General features: G+C 34.3%; 1 protein-coding gene across 5 annotated transcripts in view; it reads left to right on the top strand.

Annotated features, from left to right (window-relative positions):
- Window positions 1–7275, top strand: part of LOC135197246 (uncharacterized) — a 28490-nt gene that overhangs the window by 4694 nt on the left and 16521 nt on the right. The window contains exon 1 of one of the 5 annotated variants that reach the window (XM_064224340.1): window positions 4263–7193. The exons of the other annotated variants lie outside the window; for them this stretch is intronic. The gene's annotated coding sequence lies outside the window, so the exon portion shown is untranslated. Of the gene's footprint in view, window positions 1–4262; window positions 7194–7275 lie in introns of those variants that run through there. 5 annotated transcript variants of the gene reach the window in all.

The following is a 7275-nucleotide window of genomic DNA, read 5'->3' as shown; positions in this document are numbered from 1 at the left end:
GAGTCCACAATATCTGGACCAAGAAATAGAATACATAAAAAAGATAGGAAATAATCTCTGCTACCCACCTCATTTAATTGATTTATGTTATCAAAAAGCTCACAAAAAGTTTTATAATGTTGCTATTAATGAAAAAGAAATGCGTAAAAATGTACTTAGCTTACCTTATTTTCGTGGATTTGAAACCATAAAATCAATATTTAAATCGTTTAATGTTAATGTAGTGTTCTCTTATAACAATACCATTAAAGATATGCTAATTAAGAATAGTCCCGTAACAAATAACAACATCATTTACAAAATTCCTTGTAAGGATTGCCCATCGTTTTACGTTGGTCAGTCTAGTAAAAATTTATGTGTTCGGATTAAGCATCATATATGTTCAGTTAGAACAGCCCAGACTTCAAATGCACTGTTTAACCATCTGAGTGAAAAATCTTATTGTATTAATTGGGGTGATACCTCGGTAATTGTTAGCTCTAATGATTATGTTTCAAGAAATTTACTGGAATCGGCAATTATACAAATCACTAATAAAAACAACTTAATCTTAGTCTGGGTATGTACCATTTGGACCCATATATTTGTAAGATGTTTATGAAGGACCTCAAAATAAATGAAGAACTAATAAATTATTCCCACATGTATATAGTTATTATTTCTTTCTCTCTCTCTCTCTCTCTCTCTCTGGTTCGATATTCTCTCTCCCTCTTTCTTTTGCTCGATATATATATATATATATATATATATATATATATTTTCTTTCGTCTTTTCATTAATAATAATTTTTGTTGGGAAAATTTGTGTAAAAATTCATGATATTAAATTGTATATGCTCCCGTGTTTTTTTCAAAATGTACTGTTTTCCGGAAGAACCACTTGTTTACTGCGGGTATCCTTCAAGGTGTGGCTAGCCCCTGGCGACAACCCCTTTCTGTAGAGTAAAAATCGCCCTTATGGCTAATCTGGTAGTGTCAGTTTGTATATTAAGTCTTGTTTTGACTTGTTGTTCTTTGTAAACTCAGTTTGCCTCAGTAAAGGGTCCGAATAGGACCGAAAGTGCTCGGCTATCTCGCTTTTTCATTTTTTCCTTCGTGGCAAGAAACCTTTATTTATACATAGCATCACGTTTTATATACTTCGTGATCAAATTATTCATCATGAGGGCCACGTTTAATTTTGCTCTCCTGTTCCCACTGCTGAGCTGTTTCGTCACCTCTTTCTCCAAGCCTTTACAAGCAGCGCACTCTACCAGAATTCACCTGAAATTCCTGAAAAAATGCCTGGCGGAACAAGTGTTACCCAAATCATTGCTACCATACCGCATAAGAAGATACGATCAACATCCTTTTAATGAATTTTCATCAATCATATTAAAACGTCACATTGCTGCAGCGAAAATGGGGGGAAAAGGAGAAATTTAAAGAACTGGAAAACGCCCAACGTAACTTCAACTACTCGATTCCCGCTGATTGGAAACATGCATTAAGGCAAGAAATATATGGAAAACTTCATAGAACTACAGACACTGATTAGAAAACTGGACAGAAAATTAAACAACCTTATCAACAACAGTGATTGGACCAATAATGCTAGAAGTGATTGTGTGGTGAATTTATCTAGCAAACAAATAAGTGATAATGCAGTGCGCGCATTAGGCTTTGGGCTGTCTTTCTTCATTTGTAACAAACCCTCAGCTTTATCAATAGCAACATCTCTATATAAGTTTGAAAAATACTGTGACCTACCACAAAATCATTTAGACATTATCAAAGGCATGACATATAGTGCTACGCATGCCTACCATGAAAATAACTTCCCCGCTCGCTACAGAAAAAGTTGAAAAGAATTGAAGAATGATAATAGCTTACACATTACCAAGGCTGATAAATCCAATAGTTTAGTGGTTCTTGACAAAACTGACTACATATCACGCATGCATACTTTACTAGAGGATGAAATAACTTACAAAAAACTCGCAAAAAATCCGTTGGACCAAGTAATAAAAAACTTCAATATCAATATCAAACAAATTCTTAAAGATAGAAAAGAACTTTTGTGTCAGTTAACTGTAAAGTGTCCCTCATTACCTTATTTATATGGCCTAGTCAAAACTCATAAGGAAAACAAACCTATGCGCCCAATTATTAGTACTGTAGGATCAATTGCTTATAAACTATCTAAATATCTTACTAAACTGTTATCCCCGCTACTAGGAACTGTATCTAATTCACACATCCGGAATTCTCTTGATCTTGTGGAAAAATTAAATAACATTGTACTAAACCCTAGCGATATTTTTGTCAGTTTTTGATGTATGTTCTTTGTTCACAAAAGTCCCTATTGACTCTGCTAGAATATTTAAGTAATGAACTTGTACTGCATGAATTGCCTGTGTCCGTTAGTCACATAATTTCCTTAATTAAGTTATGTATTTGTGATTGCAGATTTAGTTTAAATGGAGAATATTACCAACAAATATTTGGTATGGCCATGGGTAACCCTTTATCGCCTCTCCTTTCAAACTTATATATGGAATTTTTTGAGAGACAACACCTCCCGAATATCACACTTATCCCCTTAAAATGGTAACGATATGTCGATGATATCTTAGTAGTCTTACCTGGTGGTATCGATGTAAATGATTTACTGTCTAAATTGAATAATTTAGTGCCATCCATAAAATTCACCGTTGAAATTGAAAATAACAATTTCATCCCTTTCCTAGATGTATTAATGCATAGAGAATCTTTCCAATGCAAATTCAGTATTTATAGAAAACCCACAAATAATTTAACATATGTACATTTTTATTCTGGCCACCATCTAAATATTAAAATTTTCCTTTTTTCTTCTATGTTCCTATGCGCTTTGCGTATCACGAGTCCACAATATCTGGACCAAGAAATAGAATACATAAAAAAGATAGGAAATAATCTCTGCTACCCACCTCATTTAATTGATTTATGTTATCAAAAAGCTCACAAAAAGTTTTATTATGTTGCTATTAATGAAAAAGAAATGCGTAAAAATGTACTTAGCTTACCTTATTTTCGTGGATTTGAAACCATAAAATCAATATTTAAATTGTTTAATGTTAATGTAGTGTTCTCTTATAACAATACCATTAAAGATATGCTAATTAAGAATAGTCCCGTAACAAATAACATAATTTTCAAAATTCATTGTAAGGATTGCCCTTCGTTTTACGTTGGTCAGTCAAGTAAATGTTTATGTGTACGTATAAAGCAACATATGTATTCAGTTAGAACAGCCCAGACTTCAAATGCACTGTTTATCCGTCTGAGTGAAAAATCTCATTGTATTAATTGGGGTGATACCTCGGTAATTGCTAGATCTAATGATTATGTTTCAAGAAATTTACTGGAATCGGCAATTATACAAATCACTAATAAAAACAACCTAAATCTTAGTCTGGGAATGTACCATTTGGACCCATATATTTGTAAGATGTTTTCATGAAGGACCTCAAAATAAATGAAGAAGTAATAAATTAGTCCCACATGTAATAGTTATTATTTCCTCTCTCTCTCTCTCTCTCTCTCTCTATCTCTCTCTCTCTCTCTCTCTCTCTGGTTCGATATTCTCTCTCCCTCTTTCTCTTGCTCGATATATATATTTTTACACAAATTTTCCCAACAAAAATTATTATTAATGAAAAGACGAAAGAAAATATATATATATATATATATATATATATATATATATATATATATATATATATATATATATTTATATTTTCTTTCGTCTTTTCATTAATAATAATTTTTGTTGGGAAAATTTGTGTAAAAAATTCATGATATTAAATTGTATATGCTCCAGTGTTTTTTTCAAAATTTACTGTTTTCTGGAAGAATCACTTGTTTACTGCGGGTATCCTTCAAGGTGTGGCTAGCCTCTGGCGGCTCCTCCTTTCTGTAGAGTGAAAATCGCCCTTATGGCTAATCTGGTAGTGTCAGTTTGTATATTAAGCCTTCTTTTGACTATGTTGTTCTTTGTAAAATCAGTTTGCCTCAGTAAAGGGTCCGAACAAGACCGAAAGTACTTGGCTATCTCGCTTTTTCATTTTTTTCCTTCGTGGCAAAAAAACCTTTATTTAGATTATATATATATATCTATATATATATATATATATATATATATATGTATATATATATATATATATATATATATATATATATATATATATATTATGTGTAAATATATATGAGAGAGAGAGAAATATGCACACAGACAAGCCTACCTCATGTTTTTTGGTGAACATGGATACATTTCTTACAACTAAGATGGCTAACATCACGATATTATTGATACTGATATAATGGTATAACCAGGATTTTGATATTCATTTTTATGAATACTAGCAAATACTGCTGTCGTAATTATACTCTTGTTATGAGTAACACTTGTTATCGGAAACTTTACCATTTCGTAGTTGTGAATAGAATGCGACCATGTTTACATCATGAACCCCTTCTCTGTTGAATGTTGATGTTTACTATATTCATGTTTTCAACTGTGAACCAAGTCCTTGATACAGTTAACTTTATAAAGGGAGAGTTAAAATACAGTGAACTACCGTAATACATGATCAGTGTGTGCGTGGGTTCTGCAAGGAAACAGCAATAATGGAAAGAAATTTAAGTATCCTATCCATTTCGCGTGGGTAGCTTACAGTAGGCCATGCTAGGTTATATAGCCTAACGTAGGCTTGTAAGCTATGCTTCCCTAAGGCACATCTTGGCATTGAAAAGGCTAGAAAAGCAAGGAGGGTGTTGAGAAACTAAGAGAACTCACTGATATTGTTAATTAAAGTCATCATACCAAGTTACTGTTAGGGGGACACCACCGCAGTGGATCCATCGTCATCGCGTGGATCAGCCTTGTTCCATCGATATTTAATTGGTGAAACAAGAATACAATTACATCTTTAAGCATACCATGCAAAAGATTGAAGTTTTGGCAACATAATGTGATATATGAAAGTGTCATACGAACTTAAACAGGCATATGAGGTCTTCATAAAATATGTTTTCAAGGCAGTTTTTTAAATCCAATATGGCGTTCACCGACTGAGGTGCCGTTCGTAACCTCAAATGATTCAACATCTTTCCCAGCCTTCTCAGCACTCATTTGAACAATGTTAGCGTATATATGTAACGTTTATTGATCTTACTCAAGATTGCATTTGTAATCAGCACAATAAAGCAACATTTTTTTGCCTATATAGTAGTGAAAGTATGAAACTTCTTATTCCCGGGGTCGTGGTTTGAACGGAAATTCATTTTTACCTTTTAATCGGTGGTTTTATCCTCACTGCCATCACAACAAAGTCCACAGTGCTTATTTGATTGTAATTATATATGTTTTGGTCTTAATTCACTCCAAATTGCACTTGAACTACGTTGCGGTTCCTGGTTCCTAAGCGCTCACCCCACAAACGCAGTTGCAGGCAGCACACGACTGCACTGTTTATGAGGTGCAAAGCTTTATTCCCTTAATTGTTTACTTCACTTATTATTTAGTTTAACTTCACTTTGTTACTTCAAGATGTCTATTTAATTCATATTTATTATCCCTTTTTTGCAACCAAATTAACCCCGAAAAATTACAGATATTTCTAAAGTAGATACGAGCAGACGGCAAAATGACCCAACTAGTGGAGCTTCACACATACGCCGATGCATTTACAAACTGTTTCCATGAATTCTAGTTGTCATAGTAATGTAATAATAATAAAGTTGCTCTAATATGCATATATACTACAAATAGATACGCTAATTCCACTTATTTCGCTGGTTTTGTGTAAGTCTTATACCCAGTTTGGAGGATAAACACATACCAATTGGCAACACTGATAAACAATAGAAGAGCGTGAACAACGCCGTAGGTACTGTTCACAAGCAAAACTGTTGATATTTGAGTCAGGAATCTATTTACTTTTACAACAACGAATATTTTCAAATTAATAATCATGAATATGTAAAAAATTTATGCAATTCATGACCTTATACTGCCGTTTAATTATTTATTCAAATAATTATCTAGTGCGCGCTTCTTCTTCTTCTTCTACCAAAAATCGTAGTTTCATTTGATAAGTCGTGATTGGAAGTCAGTGTTTACGATTTTTGTGAACAAAGTGCCTCAGCGTTTAGGGGTACAAGTGGTGTGCGGATTTAGCACATGGAATGGGAAGTTTATTGACACAAGCAACTCTGCAAACATTGAGATGGCGTCAATCTTCTAAATATTCGGAGTTGTAAGTAAAAATTTCGAAAGCGTCATGGTGGTATGTATGCACTGCGTAGAGCCAGACTTTCATTAACCTCTGTTTAATCTTAAAATGTGACTTTAATTTCAAACGTTGGAGAAGACACTTACTTCGAAAGGATAGTAGAGGTCTCGAGCTCTTGCTCTCACCACCAACAACTCGTGACTGGTGCCCATCTCCGGTATCAGGACGTGTTAAAGTACTTTTTTGGAGGGTGGATCCACACGTGGTGGAAACTGGATCCGCTAGTCCAGTCAGTTGTTCCCCCTATTTATATATAAGTGAGAAGGGATAGGATCAGAGTTAGGGGTCACGACTTACTTTTGGGGGGCTAAAGGGTTATTTTTGGGGGGACAGTTATTGTAGGTTATGCTAGTTTTGATTATGATAGCTAAGTTAAGTTGACTCAGCACTCACCGATCCTTCAAAATAGTAGGAAGCCATCGATTAGGTTAGCCTATACCAGTGTTGGATTGGCTGGTTAGGGTACGAAAGTGAAACAGTTGTGAAATCGATTGAATGGGAGCTCCTAAAGAATTCTAAAACCTCTGTAACATCAAAATAATCTATATATGACTTACATATACTCCATGACATGTCTTTCATGCTTCTCATAGCAAACCTTAGTAACCATTTATTAATTGCTATGTGATTGTAAAGTGATGAGATCCTTACTAGGCTAGATTATTTAGCCACAGTTGGCCAGACTTAGCTGACCAACTTTACTGGTTAGGCCATTGCCGGTTAAGGTTAGGCAAGGCTAGTCCGGTGAATCACCTGTAAAACTTCAGAACGGTTGCATAGGCAATACAAGACATAAACCACAGTCCCACCTCCTTTAAGGTCAATTCATTTTGGGTATGGGGCTACCAAAGTCCCTGTGCAATTCACTGGTTATAGGGTAAGTTTATGACCATTTTGTCTGCTAGCAATTGTTGGAACTAGATTACTTCTCGTAATATTCAAAATGAGTTCATACTAGT

Source organism: Macrobrachium nipponense, chromosome 18 (genome assembly GCF_015104395.2).
Source record: "Macrobrachium nipponense isolate FS-2020 chromosome 18, ASM1510439v2, whole genome shotgun sequence".
NCBI lineage: Eukaryota > Metazoa > Arthropoda > Malacostraca > Decapoda > Palaemonidae > Macrobrachium > Macrobrachium nipponense.
This window is presented reverse-complemented; position numbering and strand designations above follow the sequence as displayed.